Source organism: Lagopus leucura, unplaced genomic scaffold (assembly GCF_019238085.1).
Source record: "Lagopus leucura isolate 7727_CA_CO unplaced genomic scaffold, USGS_WTPT01 Super-Scaffold_100001, whole genome shotgun sequence".
NCBI lineage: Eukaryota > Metazoa > Chordata > Aves > Galliformes > Phasianidae > Lagopus > Lagopus leucura.
The window spans coordinates 88,331,878-88,355,013 of NW_024962262.1; the positions used below are offsets into that span (position 1 = coordinate 88,331,878).

Here is a 23,136-nt window from a genome sequence, read left to right on the forward strand (position 1 = left end):
TCAAGCATGATGAACACACTCAAATACAAGAACAAACTCCCTGACCAAAAAAAAAAAAACAAGAGACATACAAAGGCTAGCAAAGGGCTATCCTGTCTATATTTGTTGTTTTTTTTTTTAATTGTTAAAAGTGATGTACTTAATAATGGTTTAAACTGTCAGCAGACAAGGCAAGTCATCAGTAGAAACACCAGGTCTGGGAATATCAAAGCAGAAGCACTCATGACTTTCAAAGGTGTCAGTGCTCTGAAGTAAAACAACCAAATTGCCTCCCTTGATTTCTGAGTGGCATCTCATTTGCTTAGTAAGTCACCCACTTTGAAAGTGAAAGGTTTAATACAGCTGGCCTTATGGTTTTACTGTATGATATATATAGAAAAAGAGTCTAGAAGATTAGAACTATGAAAAATACCACCCAGAAAGAAACTCAAAAGGCAACTTGGAAAACATCAAGTTAACACTTGACTATATTAAATAGTCTCTTTCAATGCAGAGCCTCAAAAATATACCAAAGTAAATAAAAGTTATTTGAAAGAAGACTTGTGAGTTGCTCCACTCATGACAAATATTCCCAGAGATATCCCCAGCTTAAATTCATGATGATAAAATCTTTCCTCTCTCCTTTGATTAAATATCCACATAGCCAGTCAGTTTAATGTTTTCCAGCTTTGTAATTCTTTCACTGAATCAGTCTGTCACTTTTTCCACTAGCTCTTCATTTATAATTTATGGTGTCAAGCACCAAGCTTCCACAGCATGAACATTTTACAGGTGCTAGGTCAGGCTGTCAAACTAAAGCACATGCTAATAATTGCTAGCTTTGAAAGTCTTGGTCTCTTTACTTACAATGGAACATCAGTATGAAGGCTCAATTGTTTTTACAAAATAATCAGGTTTGCAGTACTTCTAATGCTATCAACAAATAAATATACAACATCCTGTCATCTACTTGACAGGAAATAAGTTTTGACTATCTAACCAAAAATCAAATTGCTTTAAAAGATTGCACTGCATGGAAGTGTTCGTCTCTACCACAGTCAGACTTTAAGCTTTGAGTGATATACTTTTAAAGCACGTACATAGACATTAAGATTTCAAAGATAATTGAAGAGCATAAAATAGATCTGAGAATGCCATCAGTCATGCACTAAGCTTTTATGCCTGACCTGTTGAATAAGTGGTTCCATATTCGAGAGTGTATCTTCTTTTTCTTTTGTGACTATATGATCATCAAAATGGAGAAATTAAATGTTTTCTTTCTGATTTCGCATTAAGAAGTAAAAATACTGCTTTTCTGTATTACTTTAGGAATTCTTTTGAATTTTTTAGAGTGCAAAAAATGAATTGAAGATGACACAGGGAATATTTTCCAGTATGTCTTTTCCTAGTCCATTACTCTTAGACCTTAAGCAGCTGCAGAAAAAAAGAAAAAAAAAAAATTAACCTAACATTGTAATACTTTCATAAAAATAATTAAAGAAAACAAACCAACTGTTAAAACAACGTAAAAAGTAAAACCACTCATTTCTGCTATGGCTGAAAACAGTCTGTTTTGTAACTAGAGGAAGTCATGTGTAACACACATGAACGTGGAAAGAATCTGTGAGACTTCCAGTGACCTGAAATGAACACATCTGGGGCACGATGATTTGGCAGGTACAGCATAGCATCGCTGCTGCTGGAAATTCAGTAGCATTCTTCAGCTGACTTAGCTCAAAGCACTGCTTTGAAGGGCTGCTTGAGACTTAAGTGTCTGTTAGATATCCCAAGGATGCAAGGGGAATGTCATTGAAGATAGCTGGAGTGCTGCCAGGGGACTTTGAAGGCAATGCCAAATATAGACTATATAATACTACATCCACAGTTACTTCAGAATGTGGGAACCTTTATATTTGAATGAGTATCACGAAGGTAAAGTCTGAAATATGCTTCATGCCATTTTTCTTAAAAAGTTTTTTTTCCTTCTCTTTTGCAATTCTGTCTGAAATATTTGAACCTAGAAAATGAGAGAAGGGTACAAACAGCATCAGGACTGTGGAGATACATTACTCTTAAAGGAAAAACAGGGAACAATTTATAAGATCTTCTTTGCTCATAAGTGAAGACTAAAATGTAATGAAAATGCTCCCAGCTTATTTGGGAGGGATAGCCGGTACAGATACATGTATCCAGGATATTCATCTATGATTTCGCGTGAACCGACTTGACTGGTAGAGCTCAGAGGATTGTGATCAATTGTGCAGAGTCCAGCTGGAGACCTGTATTTAGCAGCATTCCCCAGGGATCAGTACTGAGTCCAGTCTTGTTCAGTATCTTCATCAGCTATCTGGATGAAGGGATAGAGTCCACCCTCAGCAAGTTTACTGATGTTACAATGCTGGGAGGTGTGGCTGACACGCTAGAAGGCTGTGCTGCCATCCAGTGAGACCTGGACAGACTAGTGAGTTGGGTAGAGAGGAACCTGATGAACTTCAGCGAGAAAGAGTGCAGGATGCTGCACCTGTGGAGGAATAACCATATGCACTAGTACAGGCTGGGGATGACCTGCTGGAAAGGAGCTCTGCAGAGAAGGACCTGCATGTCCTGGTGGACAACAGACTGGCCATGAGCCAGCAGTATGCCCTTGTGGACAAGAAGTTGAATAGTGTCCTGAGGTGTATTAAAAAGAGTGTGATCAGCAGGTCAATGGAGGTGATCCTCCTCCTCTAATCTGCCCTGGAGAGGCCACAGCACAAAGAATGCACTTTAAGCAACTCCTCTAGGAAACTCTCCTGCTCTTGCAAACCCATCATCTAAAGCCCCAACATATGCAGTTGCATACAAATTTTCTGTTTTCACCTTTGTCTGAAGATTTTACCAGACATAATTAAAGCACCATGAAAGCACGCATGGAAAATCATCAACATAGCATTTTAAGTTCTACTAACGAAGCCTTCCAAAACTGCATGTTTTACTAATCTAGTTTTCTATTTAAAAAAATGTACTACAGTATGGTTACATGCTTGTTTGAAAGTCACAAAAAAGAGTGACAGAAAAAGAATGAACCAGTATGACTCTGCCATCTAGACCCAGATTTAATGTACCTTTCTACATGCCATACAAGTCTTACAGAACATAATTCAATTGTTCTCCCTTGCCCATAAAGGTCCCTGATTTTTAAGGGCCTCTACTTGTATCATCAAAGACAAATTGGAACTCCAGTGAATTCGGAAGTAAAGCTGGAGAAATGGAATACAGTGTCATCTGCAAAAGATGCAAGTAGGAAACTAGCTAGGAGGAATGAATACTGGAGAAAGACAGAAAATAGTTGTCTGTGGAGGACAGAACCAGAAACTCTAAATACTGAAAGTGAGTTTGTGAAGGACAGGTACTTTTACCACAGTGAGCAAATTTGAGTGATTCTCCCCTGAGTGAGTATTGTAGGAACTGCAGTTTGCTGAAAATGATTAAGGCCCAAAAGATAAATGATGTCTATGAAGCAGAGAATGGATTGAATGGGTGGACTGGAGCAGTGTGACAATGAATTCTCCAGGAGCATAATGTGAACAGATGTGGCTAAAAGGACATATAGTCTTACAGAGTTGGTGGTAGAGCTTAAGAGGATCCAAAGATACACTGAGTTACCTGAGGGAGAAATGGCTAGCCTGAAGGCAAATGTTTCAGGAACACCAAAAGGAAAAGCAAAAATTACTTACACTGAGCAGCAAAAAAATAATTAACAGCAGAACTGGGGTTGCAGGAAAATGTGGATTGGAGACTATCATATAATTAGGGAATGCACTGAAAAGTGCTAATGGATAGCTGGGCTGTGTGGGAAGATGACAAACATTGAGTGCATTAAAAAAGATACATGCACATTAGAAATAATGCACGAGTTGGAAAGAAAAGGCAGCTAATAGGTTTTACACATATTTGCTCTCATTAAAACGACTTGTCATCGGAATTGTATCTAAATTCCAAAATATATCATCAGTAACTGATTTTTCCAAAATTCTAAATCACAGTCTTTCAAAATATGGCAATTTACAGCACATATGAAAACTACGACAACTGAACTGTCCTCATTTCTACCTCAGACTTGATAAATGCCTATCTTGCCTATCTGCAAGAAGCAAGCTTTCATCTTCAATAATGATAGAGTATCTGTGAAGTAAATGTAGTATCCTCAGTAGATTTAACATACATTAATTTAAGCTGTTGAATCTATGAATTGTTTTTGCCCAAATGCTTTTTGTTACATGTATTTTTTCTCTACATATATTAAAGATGAGTGAGATTATAACAAGGACTAAATAAAGAATGAGATGGAAAGAATTGGTGTTCAAAGGAAGGGTGTTAGGATGATGTTGTGGTTTAATCCCAGCAGGAAGCTCAGTACCACACACTTTCTTCCTTACTGTCCTCAGCTGAGATGAAGGAGAGCAACAAGAAGGTAAAAGTGCAAGTACTCATGGGCTGAGACAAAAAGTTTACTAGGTAAACAAAAGCTATGTTTACAAGCAGAGCATTTATTTGTTGCTTCCCATGGGCTCACAGGTGTACAGCCACTCCCAAGAAAGCAAGGCTCACATGCAGAGCAGTTTGTTGGGAAGACAAATACCATCACTTAAAACACCTCTCTCTTCCTCATTCTTTCTGCTTTTGTTGCTGAGCACGATGACATGTAGTGGAGGACATCCCTTTGGCCAGTCTGTGTCACTGTCTGCGCTGCATCCCTTCCCAGCTCCCAGTGCACTCCCAGCTCCTGGCTGGCAGGACAGTAAAGGAGCAGGAAAGCCCTTGGCTCTCTGCAAGCACTGCCACGCAACAGCTAAGCCTTCAGTGTGTTATCAACACTATTTTCATCAAAAATCCAAAACACAGTATCATACAAGCCTCTATGAAGAAAATTAACCCAGTCAAAACAATGACAGATGAAAGTTAAGAATATATCCACAAGCCTAGCTTTAAAAAAGAAAAAAGATAAAAGGAGATAATACCTACTATTGAACACAGATTTATTATACATATTTTATAAACCGTCATTTATCTAAGGCCTTTCTTTTCTTGCAAGAGCTAGCTACCACGGTGTCTGAGCAATTTGAAAATACTCTGCAAGTTGCTTTCCCTTGTTCACCTGTTCAAAGTCATTCTCAGCTTACGAATATAATACTGTCTTGTGGCAGGTTTTTCCTACCCTCTATGTGAATGCAACCAATTATTGTTTAACGTTGTTTCCCACCAACAATAATGAATGCCTTGATGAGAATCTCAGTATGCTTTTTTGATTGTCCACAGTCCCTTCATTTCCTGTGCTTGCTCTCAATCAGAACAAGTGATTTAAATCTCATACTTAATTTAAAACAGATGAAGGGGGAATTTAAGATGTTTCATTCATGTAAACGCCAAATTTATAACAATGAATATTATCTTTTATATTGCTGTACAGCTTAATTTATTTCATCTAAGTGCAATAAAGCAGAGTAAGTACTGAGTGATCCTAATAGCCAAGAAGAATCAAATTAGGGAAGAAAAACCTGATATCTGAATTATAATGCATTAAGGTAAAATTACAGCTGAATTCGAGCATAATTTCATTCAATTTGACTTCAAGAATGCACTATGTTTTCCAGGCTTAATTCAGAATTATTCAGATAGAAAAGTATTTTGAAACGACAAAAGTCATGAAAGATTATTTGTTTTTATAGCTAAGGTATTATTAAATTACTATTTGTGTGACAACACTGTGTAAATAGCCAATATTCTAGCATACTGTGTACATTTTATTCTATAAATGCAGAAATAAATCTGAGTTAGGAAACTGAAGCAAGCTGTAAAAGCATTTTAGCTGCTTTAAATAGAGAGCAGAAGAGGTGAGGATGTACATAAGAGGCATGATTTGAGACAGAAAGTATATAACTTTGCAATTTTCACTCAATTTCTCAAAGACTAGTCATGAGACATACCTTATATAATGTTTAAGAAATGTCCTTGGTCAAAGTAGTTTTGACCTAATAGGACTTTTTCATGGGAGAGGCACTATGAACACAACTGAAGGCTGGAATACTTTGTAGGGAGTTATAGGGAGAGAAGGAATTACTCTTTCTGTAAAATAAAAAAGGCAGGACATCAAATAGAAATAGTAAGATGATCCAAAAGGAGCTAAATATACACACACGTGTACACACAGACACACACAAGCTGCTCTGGAAGTTATGTCTCCTATTTATTTTCATGGAAACTACACAGATACAAAAAGCACAATAACACTTTTATTTGATAGAGAAATTCTCACCTACAAAAGCACTGTTTTTCAACATGGTAACCACCATTACATGTACATTTTCACCAGCAATGAACAACAGCCTGCATGCCACCCTCATAAAAATCTGCACCGGCGAAGGTGGCCCACTGGTTCACAGCTGCTGTGATGGCATCATTGCTATGGAAATGTGGCCCATGCAGTACATCTTTCTCTATGCCAATATCCATTGTTTGGTTCCATAAACATTCAGCAATCATCGATGAATGTCAATGGGTGCAATTTTTCCACAAGGAGGAATGCCGTGCTGTCACACAGCAATAAAATGTAATGGAATACTGGTGGGAAGGTTCATTGTCTACTGCCATAGCACCAATTTCTGCCTCTGACATCATGTGTCAATGTAATAAAACAGGAGGCATTACTTTCAGAGCAGCCCTCATATAAATATATGTATGTATATAAAAAATTTAGCAGCAAACAGAGAAGATTAAGACTCACACATATTAGCTGGTGACAAGATAAACAAGGCCCAGTCAAATGACACAGTAATGAAGGAGACAAATTCCACCACAGAAAGTGGCAGGTATTTTCAATAGAAGTAAAATCTCACCTACAAAACCACACGTGCTTTTGGACGCACTTTTTCAAGAGCAGAGAAATCAAAAAGGGAAGAAGAACAGGTAAAGGCAACAGTAACTGGAACACCAGCAAAGGAGCAAGCAGGTGCTATCTACTAGCAAATGCAGTTTATAAATACATTTTATAAACCATCCAAAGGGAATGAGGAAACGTCAATTAACTAGACTGAAACTGACAACTAATCAATTCTTCATACAGAGTCAGGTGAGGCATCTGCTTGTTATAACAAACCTCCTTTCCAATCCTGTGTTCCTGTTACAGACACTCCATGCTGAGTGTAAACAGTCCCAGCACACATCACCAATGCAAATACTACCTTCTCTGTCATGAGCAATAGAAAAACAAACAAACCAAAAAAACAGTAACATTGCTTTTTTTTTTTTTTTCCTCTCATCCAGGGAAACCAAGCCTGTTGCTAAAGGATAAACAGACTCTTCCACTGTTATTTCCTTTCCTAACTTCAAAGCTGTTGGCAACTCTTCTTATCCCACTTCCTTTTGGAACACAGTCACGAGCACTTAAATAATTCTTGAACTTCCTCCATAAAGCTACAACATAGATCTTTCTGAATGACTCCATTTATCTTTAACATAAGTCTCCAAAGGACATAACCCACATTATGGACTAATAGTCTGTAAAACTGAATTTTATGAACTGTAGCAGTTTTGAGCAATAAAAATTGAATCAATGAACTCAAGTTCATGACATTTCTTCCCCATCCTACACTGGAATAAAACCTTTTATTTTCTCTACTAACACACTTCTAAAAACACCTGGAACTTACTTGGAATGTACAAACCAATACACTTACATGTGTAATTTTTTTTTTCTCCGAAACTAAACCCAAAATTTTGTAAATTGGAATATTCATGTAAGAGAGAGTCAGAAGAACTTGACTTTTAATCTTCTCTTCCTCCTTCCTATAGTCTTCTCTTCTTCCTTTTCAGAAATGTATTGTTCCATCTCAAAATTTGAAAAAAAAACAAAAAAACATAAAAACAAAACACTGCTATTTCAGGAGGTTTAGTATTAAGTTTTATCATTTTACTTTAATGAATCACAAAATCATAGAATTGTAGGAGTTGGAAGGGACCTCTAAAATCCAACCCCTGCTAAACCAGGTTCCCTACAGTAGTTTGCAAATGAAAATCATACTTACAACTGCATAAATATGTTTACCATTCCTTAGAGAACACTACTTCCATTAAGTTTACCAACAACAGTATTTTTTATTCATAAAATATTTAATATCAAGAGGGTGTCTTAAACACTTTCTATAGTTTTCACTTAGTTTAAATCAGATCAAAATCCTTTCAATGTGTTCCATATGGTAGCGACCCTGAAGCTCAAACATTGAAAGCAATTGTTTTCTGAATAACTATGACGTCAGTTTCAACAAGTACCAGGCAGTTCAAAGAATCAGGTTATTTGGGCAACGCATTCACTGAATTTGGAGTAATCATATCTCATTTGGATATGAGATCACTGGATGTCAGAAAAGAAACAATCCCTTTGGTCAAAGAGTCAAGTATTCATATAGCTAACTTAAAATACATTAAAGAAAAAAAAAAAAACAACCAAAAAAACATTTTTTTGCACAGCCCTTAACTACGTGGGCCCTTAACTGATGATTATTATGAAGAATTTGCCAATAGCAGGACATTTTTATTCTTTTTTAGATTAAGTATATAGAATCACAGAATCATAAAGTTTGGAAACACCATTAAAATTATCTTGTTCAATTATCAACCCATCCGGACCATGCTTACCAACCATGTCACTCAGTGCCACACGCACATGCTTCTTGAGCACCTCCAGGGATGGTGACTCCATTACCTCCCTCGGCAGCCTGTGCTAATACCTCACTGCCCTTTCTGAGAAGAATTTTTTCCTAATATTGCATGCTATAGTTAAGTAAAAATTTCCAACCATAAACTGCTTTGGTAGTCTGATCTGATCTGGAGGGGGAGAAAATTCTCATCTTCTCAGGTGGTTGCAATTGCTCTTACCCTGAGAATATGAGCAAGACACACAAACTTGTCATCCTGCAGAGAGGTTTCTCATCATAGAGCTTATCAGAACACCTCACCAGACTTCAGTATTAATTTCAACATTTTTTAGGGGTAAAAAGGCAAAAGAAATTCCAAAAATTGAAAAGGGGAGAAAAAAATAAATACACATCCACTTAACTGCAATAACCCAGTAGAAATAAGTCTGCTCCCCTAACTTTATTTTCCATTCCTGGGCTCTAATATAGTTTTTATACACTGATATTGGTACCATTCATATCCCATAACACCTGGTAAATGTCTGATTCTTAGACCTCTGCTGATCCTCTATGATGCAGCAAATCAGGTTCCACCATTTTCCTTTTTCTCTTTTATGTAAACCAAACATTTCACTTCTGAACTACAACATAAATGAAATCAAGGACATGCTGACTGAATGCAGCTCCAGATAACTTACTTCAACCACTGCCATTTGTAAATGGTCACACAGTAAGGTTTTGGGGTTTTTTGTTCTGCTTTGAAAATATTTTGTTCCTTGGGGATTTTTTCTTTCATTCCTACTTTCTAGGATATGCAATTAGATGCAGTGGGAATCTTAGAATTCACTACAGTTATTGTTGGGCATAGCAAGACAATGGACAGAAATGTCCATTGCTAAAATTCAGGTTCTTTTATTGATGTATTTTGCTGAGTTGCAAAATACTTGAGGTTAAAGGAGACCTCTAGAGTACTTTGTTCAAGCAAGCCCTCCTAGTCTTTGCCCAAGGCTCTGTCCAGGCAGTGTGTGAAGATCTCCTAGGAGGAGACCTCACATTCTCTCTGTGCAGCCTATGCTAGCACTCCATAAAGGAGTGTTCCTTTTCGTTCAGATGATACCTTCTGTGTTCCAGGTTGTGCCCTTTGCCTCTTGTCCTGGCACTGACCACAACCAACAAGAGACTGATTCTGTTCTTTGTGCTCCCTCTGTAGGTTTTCATACACATCGTTAAGATCTTTCTTAAGCCTCCTCTTCTGCATGCTGAACCATCCCAGCTCTCTCAGCCTCTCCTCACAGAAGAGTACAGTCCCTCTATCTTCTCCATGGGCCTTCACCCAATTTTCTTGTACTGAGGGCCCATAATTTGATTCAGCACTCCAGGTGCAGCCTCACCAGTGCTGAAGGGGAAAGGATCACCTTCCTTCAACGACTGTTAATACCTGCTTAATGCTGCCCCAGACACTGTCAGTTGCCTTTGCTGCACAGGTTCATCTCTGGCTCACATTCAATTTGATGTCTACCAGGACTTCCAAGCCCTATTCCACAGTGTTGCTTTTCAGCTGATTGGACCCCAGCATGTCATGGTTCCTGGGGGTTGTTCCTCCCCAGGTGCAGGATTCTGCACTTCTCCTTATTGAATTTCGTGAGATTTCTGTCAGCCTATTCCTCCAGCCTGTTAAGGGCCCTCTGGATGGCAGTATGGCCCTTTGGCCTATCAGCCATTTCTTCTGGCTTTTATGTCATCTGCAGTTTTGCTGAAGATGTTCTCTGCTGACAAGGAAGTCATCTTCTCAAATGGTAAAAGCGAGTTTTCAAACAAAATACTTTTCAAGTACAGATAACAAAGAAACTTGCTCTTACAAACAAATGTATGGAGCAAGGCAAGGTGGAAAATAACTTCTTAAATGATTCTTGTGCAACTAAGCATTATGAAATTCAAAATTTTGCATAAAAATAAGTTAAAAAATAAATAGAAATAGTTTTCACATAAAACAAACTAGATTATCAAACATGCATCCCTCCAGGCTACAGCCTGACCAATCAGATGATCTGAGAGCAATACAAGTTCTTGCACCTGGGCTGTGGCAACCCCTACTTACGAGCACAAACTGGGGGATGTAAGGATGAAAAATAGCCTTGCTGAAAAGGGCCCGGGGTTACTGGTGAATGACAAGCTGTACATGAACCAGCAATGTGCTCTTGCACCCCAGAAAGCCAACTATATATATCCTGCACTGCATCAAAAGAAGCTCCACTCTGCACTGATGAGACCTCACCTGGAGTACTGTGTTCAGAAGTAGAATTCTCAGTAGAGATGTGGACCTGTTAAAGTGTATCCAGAGAAGGGCCACAGAAATGATCCAAGGGATGGAACCCCTCTCCTACAAGGACAGACTGAGAGAGCTGGAGCTGTTCATCCCGGAGAAGACTCCAAGGAGGCCTGACAGCATCTTTTCAATATCCAAAGTGAGGGTGGAGGTGTAAGAAAGAAAAGTACAGATTTTTTGCAGGGTCTGTTGTGACAGGACTAGGGGAAATGGTTTAAAACTGTAAGACAGGAGCTCTAGGCTGGATATGGATATGGATTTTCTAGGGAAAAAAAACAAATCACAGTAAGAATAGTGAAACATTGAAACAGCTTGCCCAGACAGATGGTGGAAGCCTTATCCTTGGACACATTCAAGTTCAGGCTGCAAGGGGCTTTAATACTGTGATCTAGCTGTAGATGTCCCTGTTCATTGCAGGTGAGTTGGACTAGATGACTTTTAAGGGACCTTCCAACTTGAAAGGTTCTATGATCTATATGGTAATTTCATCATCATTTGTTCATTAACCTTTATAATGTATGTACCATAATACATCTGAAAAAAAAGTAGAGGTAGAAATGCAAATCAGGAAGAAGACTGTTGTCAGTAAATTTTAACATTCTCTGTGTGTAGTTCTAAATGTCAACATCTAATCAAGTCTAATCTATTATTGATTTTCTTTCCTGCTTTCAAAATGTCCATCTGTGTCACCAATTTCAATCAGCTTTTATTTCTTGAGGCACACCTCTCCAATATAAGATAAATCTATCAGACTACAGCTATTAAAAATTATTTGCTAATTTTCTCTAATATGTTAAAAAATCACTAGTGAAAGGCTTCAGGACATTATTTAAAACTACTCGTTACTACATTTGTAAGGAAAATGATTATTAGTAAAATGGACAGACTAAACATTACTATAACTTAAAAAAAAAGCGTATCATGAGAAAGTAAAAAAGGGGAAAAATAGTTACGAGAGTGATAGTGATCTCCATTCTAACCATGGCTATAACTCAGGTTACCTAAGTAACATTTTCAAACACACTTTTTTACCTTTCAAATATTTTGCATATTAAAACGTTCACTTCGAATTCAACATAGAATATTTAAATGTTTGAAATGCATTTCTGAGAAAACATTTCAAATAAAGCTGCTCAAATATTTCCAAGAGCAAGACAAGGGAAAATATGCTTTGCATTTTTAATTAATGAACACTAGTATGTCTGTCATTTGGAGTATCTTGATAGCAGTTCACTGATGTCCTTTGCTATAAGTTCACGTTTATCCAAGCTGAACTTGTTCATTATATTACACTGAAATTTTGGCACTGCCAAAGCTTATTTATTCTTAATGCATTCCAAGTTTAACAGACTCTACATACCTATTTGACTGTGCTGACAGTGTCAGCACAGAGCAAACAAGCATACTGCAACCTAAGACAGAGAAGGTGCGCAAAAGGTTCTCTCCTTGTATCTCCTGGTTGCCGAATCAATAAGTGCAGCAAGCTTTCAGCAGTATTCTCATCCCAACAGACCTCAGAAAGACAAACATCCCAAGTCAAATGCAGCAAAGTGAGGAATGGAACAATGAAATAAAGGGAAATTGTGGGACATAAACCATCTAGAAGAATAAGATTAAGAAAAATAAAAAGAGAAGAAGAACAAGTAATGTTATTAGGAGCTAAAGAATGAGAGGTTGCAGTCATTGGAACACTTACGCAACCCAGAGAGGACAACTTCATTGTGTAACCTCTAAATGAATACACTTTTCTTCAAAATTCCTTTGTTGCTTAACACAACTTACTGGCAAAGTGCATGCCTTCATGTCTTATGCCTACGCCAGGTAAAATGAAGTCTCTCTTGCCTTAATTCAGATTAAGGAGAGGATTATTCTGTCAGTCTAAACAAACCAGCATTCTATGTGAATGATCAGTGAAGAGGAAGAAAGTAAAGATCTTCTGAAAATGTAAAAAAAAAAAAAAAAAAAAAAAAAAAGAGGTCATAAAGGAAATTCATATTAATTATATTTTTACATTAATGGGATTAGCAATTCCCACATTTAAAAGTTAGGAAAAGCCAGCACACAAGTCACTATGACTCATGGACTACATCAAAGATAGCTGGACTCTAGGACTGCGGGGGTCAAACTTGAACCAACTGGATAAAGCCTCTGTTGCTGTGGGATTGATGTTTTGCCTTCAGGAAGACTGTTAAGACATACAATGTGGCAAGAAAGTTTCAAATCTTTAATTCAATTCCTTTGCATTCAGCATTTTGACAAATTGCGTTTTGACAACTTTTTAACATAGGTTCAAAATGTTCCAAACAAAGAACTACTTAGTTATGTACAAGAAGAAAAAAAAAATGTAATGAATTTAGCTGAAGCATACATTGAAAGCTAAGGTGTCATACCTACTTCTATCACCATTTGTCTGTCAGATCCTGAGTGTATCACATAATAGAAGGTGTAGAGTTGATCAATGAAAGTATCACATCTTCCTGATACTCAATTTAACACAAGAAACCTAAACTTCAGAAAAAGATAGCTCTCAGAGTAGTCAACAGAAGCTTTTTTATGAGCATATGAAAAACTGATTGCTTAGAATGTGCAGTGGGTGTCAAAAGCTGGTTACCTAAGATAAAAGTTTTGGCCTTTAATTCTTCTCCTCAATCCAGAGGCTGAAAGGAATATTGGGGAAAAAAAATAGTTTTAAAGAGATTAAACACTGGAAAAACAACTCTGTATGTAGTATAATGTTTGCACAGGGACACGTATTAACAGCAGCAAGAAATGTTGACTCATTCCAGCCATTAGCTTTCATTTTTCTTCTCTAAACAAGATGCCCCTTAGCTTTAGATAGCCTACAGAAAAAGGAGACACATGATAACACAATTATAGTCATCTTCATCAAGAGTAACCATTAATATGACATTAACAGTGGTGAGCAATTACTTGCACAACACTTAATGTATAGACTAATATATAGTTGTAACTATTTCCCTTTTCCCTATCTTAGTAAATAATTTTATCTCAACAGTAATTCTTACTTTGTTTTTTCAGTTTGCTCCCCCATCCCACTGGCAAGGGGGCAATGAGAGAACTGTGTGGTGCTCAGCACTTGTCAAGTTAAACCACAACACAGACGTTTCAGTATATTTCTGAAATTAGGGAACTTTTTTTTTTTTTTTTTTTTAATTCAGAGGAAAAATATTTTCACTGTTGTCTCAGCAGCAATTGGGTTTAGTTTTTCATTGCATATGAAAACAATCTGAGATCAAGTTTGGTTTAGAAGTTCATGTTTCTCCATTTCTAAATATTAACAGTACACATATTTATCTAAATAAAATGTTCCTCCAAGAACTTAAGTCCACTAAACTGAATGATTAAAACTAATATAATCCTCCTAGTAGTTATTCCTACTGCATCATTCTGGCATGTAAACATTTAACAGTTTCAGCAATATAAACAAAACAGAGTGGAAACCCTACAGAAAGAATGCCTAGATCTCCTTTCACTTTTTTTTCCTACTATGTCCAAAATATGTTTGGACATAATTTTCAATTTTAGCCAAAACTTTTCTTTCATTTTATTTTAAATCAGCAATTTTTATTTTAAATCAGCAGTTGGAATGCATTGGGAGAACTGGATTGGTACATATCAGAGAGTTAATCACTTGTACCAAGATTAAAATGCTAGTGCATTATTTTACAGAATGCATTCTAATTCACTCTTTTATTCCTTTATTTTAAACTAAGAAATATTCAGCAGCCAGAAAATGGAAATTACAGCAGCAACTACACTCTAACCAAGGGTCCTTAGCCTCAATTATACTGTTTGCTATATGTGACTTTTCCCCTTTTGTCCTAGGAGCAGAAGCCATTATGTGGATTGAAGCTGTAAAACTCCCAGTAAATCTACCTTTTGCTATGTTCTCATTCTATGTATGTATCTTCAGAGGAGCTTGTTACAAACGGTGCTTCTGCCCATCTTTCTTTTTGCATAGAATCGACACAGCTATGATTTGATTCTAAGCTTAATCTTCTATAATTTCAATGAAGGAATGCTGTATCACAAATGCAGTTAACATGTCTGCATATTAAAACATTCTAGATTGCTTCGGTTGTATTAGTACTTTTCACTTAAGCATCACCTATGGTATCCAAGGAAGAGTAGCACTGACCCATGAGGAGCAGGTGTGCATCTAGTCATCATTAATCTGGTGTTAGTCTTCTTGGAGAACCCATCAGCAAAGAATAGACACCTTCAAAAACTGTCTGGAATTCAGTCAGCTCAGAATAAATAAAACCCTCTATCAGCTTCTAATAAATCTACCTAAACTCAGACCAAAACTTTTTAGCGAAGAGTATAACATGTTTAAATTCTTGTTTCTTTAATGACTTGAAGTAGAGTCTCTCCCAGCACAACATACAGCCCGGTTTTCTGACTAGAAGTAAATATACCTGCTAATGACCAATTACATTTTTATTTTCTTGCTTCTCTTACTTTACTGCATCCATAAGGTGGAAGGAGCAGGGAAAAGTGAGCACTAGAAAACAGATAGATAGAATTTTAATGGTTAGCTGTCAAATGTCAAATATAAAACCATTATTGAACTTTACTAAATATGTATTGTTCACAAAATGTCTGTTTATAATCAGAAATTTTAAAGTAACCATCAAAGCTGAAATGAGATTAAATACTAAGCATTCTGCTACTAACAAATTGATTAGAGAATTAAGGAGCTTGATAAGCATAATTAGAATATATTACCTAACATTTCTAGTGAGAAACCTTAACATGTGTTTTTTGACTCACGTAATTAGCGAGCTCACTATAATCCACTTGCAAAAGTGAAGGCTCACTTCAAGTTCATCAGATCCAGATTCAGTTTAGAATTACAAGTGCACACAGTTAGCCTGACAAGGGAGGCAGTGGGAGAGGCTGCTGGAAAGGGAAGGAGAGCGAAAGGAGAGAAGAGGAAAACCTTTTCTATGTTTCTGATGCTGGGACTGTTTGGGGCTAGATGGCAAAATGAGCAAATAAGAAGAGACCAGTCCCGGTCATACATTACTAAGCAGTATGTGACCAGGTGAGCAAATGAAGCACAGCCTTCTCTGGTATAGAATAACAAAGCAAGAACAGTATTTAATTTTTCATCAAAATTTCAGTTGTGCTCCTTCTTTGCATTAAAATCACAGTAACACAGAACTTTCAAACAGCGGAGAAAGTATTTGTCCCTCTTTTCTGGGACAGAAGTATTTGTCAGGGGGAGCATGAGAGCGAGGAAGAAAGATGTGAAGACTTTGGGATTGTTTAAAAACAAATTTTGTATTATACTACTGAAGTACCCTAGCTTTGATTCGCCAAGTTTCAAGCTTGTGCTTGATGTTCATACATGTATTCTACACTGTATTATCACTATCATTTTGTAAAAAACAAAATGTTTCTGTGGCTTTGAATCAAGATTTCAGAATTCATAAATGTGAATTTCGCGTTTTTATAACTAGAGACAAAATACTTTCAAAATCCTAAGATTATTCTACAGAAAGGAAGTTTGGTGGGTTTTTTTGAATCTAAATATAATTTTCTCATGAAATATTTTTAAAGATATTTTACAAAACTGACTCTACTAGATTGTCAAAAGAAACAGCAGCAATATTGCAGTGCTTTTTAATCTGGTCCCAATTTAAAGATAAAAGACCCTATTACCTTAAAAACAATGACAACTTTTGGGGCTTTATGTATATAGAATGCAATTAGATTTTAAAAAGCCCGACATATAAACCTGTGGTACCTGCTAGCTTAAAATTTCAGGTACCATCAACTGTTTAAAGAGAAGGCAACTGTTTTTACAGTATCACCAACTGGGAGGAAAAACACCTGTGCATTGATTGCATGAGTGGTGTTTCTTTATTATATATAAAAGCATCTAAAGCATAATAAAAATGCCTGCATTGGTTGAAAATAATAAACCTCTGATGATTAAATCATCAATATTATCACAGTGCTCAGTACTTTTGTTTTCTTATGGGATGGTAGAATTTAGTCCAAATCCAGAGATCTTAATAAGTGCTGGAAATGCTAACATACTGATATTTTACATTGCGTCAGTGAGACAATTCAGTATAATTTTTCCTACTGACTACGAAAATGCTTTTGTTTTTGTTTTTTAACATGACTGATGAGCTTCAGATACCCAAATAAAATAGACACTTGATTTAAAGCCAACTTTAGCCTCAAAGCTGTGTTCTCCAGCAAGTTAAAGGTTGTACTTGCATTATAAATGGATGCTGCATTAATTGAAGAGTTCTCCTTAATGCCTTTATTTTAAACAGACTTATTCTTAGACATGGGAAAGCACAAGTCTACCTACAGACATACATACACACACACAAGAAAAGGTCTCACAAAAGCAATAACGAAAGCATCACTGGAACTAGTATAAGGATTGATGGAATAAGAGGTAGACTGGAAAGCTATCTAGAGAGGTTAAAAGAGAAACGAGTGAGCTGAAGGTAATTTCAGTGTTAAATTTTAGGGGCTTTTGTATGGTATGGTCTGGAAATATTCTGGCATCATTATAACAGAAGATGGACTGATGATTATTTTGAGGAACAAATATTGAAATGAAAAAAGTATTTGCAAAGTAAGTATATTAAACAAAACACAGGTGTTCAGGTTACTAAAAAGTCACACAAATCTATTCAAGAATTGAAACAAACATTACTAAGAAGTTCAGAATTTTAAGAAACTGTCACAAAGTAAGCTGACAAAGGCAAAAGCCATGAGGAAAAAAAAAAAAGTATCATTCAGAAATTAAAAAGCAATCTAAGAAAAAAGTCTGGGAAATACTTTTTCATAGAGTTAAGTAAGTTAATTTGTGCAGATCATTGTACAAAAAGAAATCCTGCAAAAAACCCTATGTTTTTATTATGCAAGAGAAATCTTCACTAGTAGTTCTCGGTTCTGACACTCCACTATAAAGACTGGTGTACCATTTACAAGTTCAAAAATGGTTTCTGAAGATGCCTTGTTCACAACTGATATCTTTCTTTGACCTTTTCCACATGATACATGGTTTCCTGATATCAGAACAGATTTGGCATAAATAATTTCTTTCCCTACTTCTGTATTTCTGTACTGTTCATCCTTCTATCTCTGTATCGTGCATTTCAGCACTAAAGGGCACAACAAACAAAAGGCCAGCTTCTTCTTTATGTCAATGTCAAGGCAGAGTAAGCGATCCTAATGGAGACGTTCCATTTTACACATCCAGCTGAAGGAAGGAAATATCCTAACTGTGCTATATTTGGATCCAAGAATAATACAGTATTTCTCAAACAGCATATGTATATCAGCTTCTAAATATAGGTGATTAGTTAAAGGAGACTGTAATCAAATTAGGCTTCTAATTTTACAAAATGCATTGAATATTAATGCACTGTACGTCTTACTGACAAAACATCTACTTAACTGACTTCTCTAAAATTCACCGTTGAGAAGTCTGACATCAGATACCCAGGAGGGCCCTCAGAGTTTGTAACAAATTATTTAGATCTAAAATATGTACCTGGCAACCGAGGAGGAGTTTTCCATAGGAATATAACTGAATTTCTTGCAAACTCCTTCCTTCTTTCATTTGAAAACTATTTTATGTGCCAAAAAAACAAAGTTTTATGTTGAAACACTGACAGTTAAATTCATAAGGAAGTAAGAATGGTCATTCTGGATCAAACCTGGAGTATAGCTACTCTGATTTTGAGGTCCAGATGGAGAACAACCAGCAGCAGATCCTTTGGAAAGAATTTAGAATAGGAAGCAAATACAGAACAGTCACCATCTCCACCATCACCACTAACATGTTAGTGTTACACTGGTTTCTAGGAACTGCACTGGTTTGTTTCCTAACACAAGCATGACACCCGCTGAAACTGAAAACACTGATCTCCATGAATAAATCAGGAGAGATGGAGAAAACACTGCTCACTAACCATCAGCAGTTCTCTTCAGCCTATATTTCCATAATTCCTTCCAGCATTTAGCTTCCTTTCTTAACAGGGCCAAGCTGTGTAATTCTGGAAATATTTCAGTTCCTCTGAGGTGTTTTCACACCCCAAATTACATGAGAATTAAAGAACAAAATTACAGAAGAAAATGAGATCTTTACTGACAGTTGAGATATACATTTTTTTTTATTTATTTCCATACTAATCATCCTAAACTGCTCAAAATAACAAAATATCCAAACAGCAGTTAATACTGCTAAATACAAAACCATGAACATATCATGAAGCACTAACTTCAATTCTGTTCACTTCAGGTATCTCAGATATTTAAGGCATCCAAATCTAGGCTTTTGGGTAAAAAAAGTCATTTTGTGCATATCTACATCTGTGGAGGTTCCTTAGTCATCCTTATCACTGAAAAACAAATAGGGTAGAAGTAATTAAAAAAAATAATTAAATCTTAATAGAGTGGGGCAAGTTTTGTGTTTTCCATACATACTTAAAAGTGAACCAAACTTCTACCGCAATAGCTTTTTTTTTTCGGTCTAATTGTGTAAATGATCACAAAGAACACCAGCTGGACAACTAACAGCAGAATCTGCCACAGTGAGTACAATGCAGGCAGCAGGACAGCCTGCTTCCCAACACCTGCATTTCTCGAAGGATGAGGCATCCTCTAACAGTAAAACATCAGTAAAACAGCATCTGTGTCATTCAGAGGAAAGTTCAGCCTCTACCCTCAGCCCTGGTTTCTTTAAACTGCAAGAAATTTCTGAGTACTGAATTCAAAAAGAATCTCTGTGATAGACTGTACTTACTTAAAAATAAATATATGGATAAATACAGGCCAACATCTTTGAACTGATGAAGAACTCAAGGTCACTAGTGAACTGTCTCAGATTTTAATATGTGAATCACAAGGCTCTATTACATACTTTAAGCTACCCAATTTACATCAGGCATAATCAATGCGAAAATAGATGCTATATCAATTTTGGAATTCATGCTTGACATTATTTCTTAACTTTTTTTGTTTTGTTTTGTTTTTTCTCCAGGAGGAAATGAATATTTTTGCCTTTTAGAAGGAAGCATAAGAAACGAACCTTGCATAACCTAGCAAGATACAGTGACACCTGGTAGCTGAAAAAGCATACAACTTCCTTTTCTAGTTCACTGGTAGACATGATGAAGTATGCAAGCCCTACAGTTTACTTCAGAAATCAATTGTCTGGTGAAAGATAACAGCAACTATAGATTCCAAGAAACTGGTATGCAAACATTCTTTCTGGTTAATGTATATATGTGGAACACTTACATGCACGCTTAGCAAAGGACAGCATCATACTATTAACTGATGCTATCTCTATCCTAACAACTCTATCCTTACACAAAGATCACATTTCTGACGCTCTTATTCGTATCTTTAGGTCTGAGAGTATTTGCTCAATCCAGCATGTTCTAGCAATCAAACCAACCAACAACTCAGGCTGAAATCTTGCAATAACATGACCCATTTGTAACCAGATGTCACACTCAATCAAAATTTAGATGAACATGCATGCACTCAACCCACACTATTAATTGAGCTTTTTTGTTTTGAGCAGTTCAGTTTCAGACTGCAGTGATACAGGTTCCTGTGCAGCTTCATGGCCTTGCTTACCTACAGGATTTTTCTTAACAGTAAAATCTAGCTCTTGGCATGCTCATTATTTGTTTTTTGAACTTATCACTCCATTAAGATGAATGAGTAAGCTCACTTCTCTGTCAATAGTATTGTTTCTGTCTGGCTTGCTACAGATACTGTAAGACACCATGAATTGATTTACTGGTTGAAGAAAGACAACCTGAGTCTTGGAACTATATCAAAACAAATATCTTTTTTGTTCACAGAAAACAAACAAAAAGATAAACTCCAGCATGGTTATTTATAAGACTGAAGTGCATTAATTCTCTGAAAATCCCTCTTTAGTAACAGAAAATAAATCATTAAGAATGAAGAGGAAGGGCTTTCTGTTTACCAGACTGGATTAATAAGCTTATTCCGCTTCCACATTTTTCCCCCATCAAACAATCCAAGCAAAATCTTCCTTTGCAAGTTTGTATTGGTGCTGGTATGCTTGTAAATACAAAACAGAAGGCCAAACATTTTGGATAGTAAAGCTACGCTAAGTTATAATGACTACAACTACTATTAGTGAAAAGCCAACCAATTAATGCAAACATGTTTCCAAGACATATCATCTGAAATATCACCTTATGAAAGTTTAAGAATTTATTTTTTTTTTTCCTCAGCCAACAGCACAAGATTTCAAAATATTCTTCATAGCTGCGATTCTAAACATGAGTCACTGGCATTTTAAACTTACATGCTACGTAATGTGCAACTGCTTCACTGTACTTATTTTCTTTTATTCAATTTCTGGCTTCACAGAAAGTCATCAGTAAGAGTTTAACATTATGTTTATTGCTAGCATCTTTAAATGGGTGAAAATCCAGTATATCTCCAGTTCATGTGTTTGGTTGAGTTAGACTAATTAGAAGTCTATGTAAAATGGCAAAACCAAAGACAAGAGATCTTTCTCTTGATTAGAGGTTTCAAAACAAAGAGCAGAAAGAGAAGTTATTCAGAAGTTAAGAAATGTATCAGTACTCTGTGCACCCACTGTCTCAATACCTGAACTTGTTGGGAAAAGTTATGTCAACATCAAAAATCCACTCCAACCTTGATAGACTTTTCTCTGGGCTAATGGGCAATAATTTTCCTCCATTTAACTGCTTTTTAAAATTATTACTAAGTTAATCCCAGGAATATTGAGTATTAATTTAGTATTTTACATTAAAATATCTTAATCCAACTTGCACTATTTAATAAAAATTCTTTACTGTTGATGTGTAGAATGTCTCAATTATTCTACAGCACACATGAATTACTTTCAAGAGCATTCCCATGTCTTGTTAGGTCTTGTGGTAATGTGGCAGACGTTAGGATGCACTAGAATGACATAAAAGAAGAACTGCATTGTGCTGCTATGAGAATCTGATGTTGTCTAAAACATGAGTAAGGACAAAAAGCAATAGAGCATTAACATAATTATATGTTATCCATTTACAGACTGGAATTATCCATCACATTCAGTGCAGAAGAGGTAACGCAATAGTATTCCTTCGAACGTCCCTACCATATCTGACCCTGATTGCTGAAGGGTTTAGTGCCTGAACTATCACATCTTCCTGCTTTCCCAGTGTTTTATTCACTCTTTTTACTGTTATCCATGTAAATGTAACGAACACAGAAAAAAGAATGTAAAAGCGAAGTGTGAAAATAAATAAACTACAAATTTGGTAGTACTCCACAAGTAAAAAGCTGTTTGCTCATTACTTGCCAACATAGTCATATTCAGCACTTCTTTCAAGAATAATAGGTAACATAATTTCCGCTAGAAGCAGCATTTAGAGCTGCCCTTCAGCTCCTGTATTTTCACTCACATCCCAGTAAAGCCCCTGACTAGGAAAGGTAAATTGTACAAAAGCAAATTGTAAAAAAAAAAAAAAAAAAAAAAAAAAATTTAAAACAAACAAAAAGTAGGAAGGACTCTGAATGCAGAAATAGATGCATCCTACCTCCTCCACAACTAAGTAGAGAGATGTATAATAAATAAACAGTTATGGAAATGCTTTGCTCTATCCAGATGTTCAATAACGTAGAACACAACGTTTCACAACCGTTGACTTTTTTTTCCAGCTCTTCCTAACAACATTTGATACCATCTGAGTGTGCCGCGCATTTTAATCTTCATTTCTCTAAGTAGGGTGATTCCCTTTCCAACCCAGGGGCACACTGCTTCAGCACGTACATTACAACCTAAGCAATTCAACAACCATCTTCAGCTGGACCTGATGAGCACGCACCTGTGACAAAGGCTCTAAATGAGGATTTTTTCGAGCAGCCAAAGCAGGTGTTAAGGGCAACCATGTCTCTTAACGTGAGCGACGCACCCTAAAGCCCGCTCAGCACGAGCCAGCTTTATCCCTCAGCAAGCCCATTTCACATAGCGGGATGCCACCGCTCTGTCTCAGCGGGGATAACTTTCAGTCCGCCGCAAGTTCGGCCGCTCTGGAGGACAGCGCACGGCCGCGGCCCCGCTCGTTTCCGCGCTTCCCTCTCACCCGCACC

General features: G+C 36.6%; 1 protein-coding gene across 3 annotated transcripts in view; it reads right to left on the bottom strand.

The window, feature by feature from the left end:
- The window catches only part of EPHA6 (EPH receptor A6), a 495,246-nt gene that overhangs the window by 471,829 nt on the left and 281 nt on the right, over window positions 1-23,136 (bottom strand). The gene's annotated exons all lie outside the window — the stretch shown is intronic.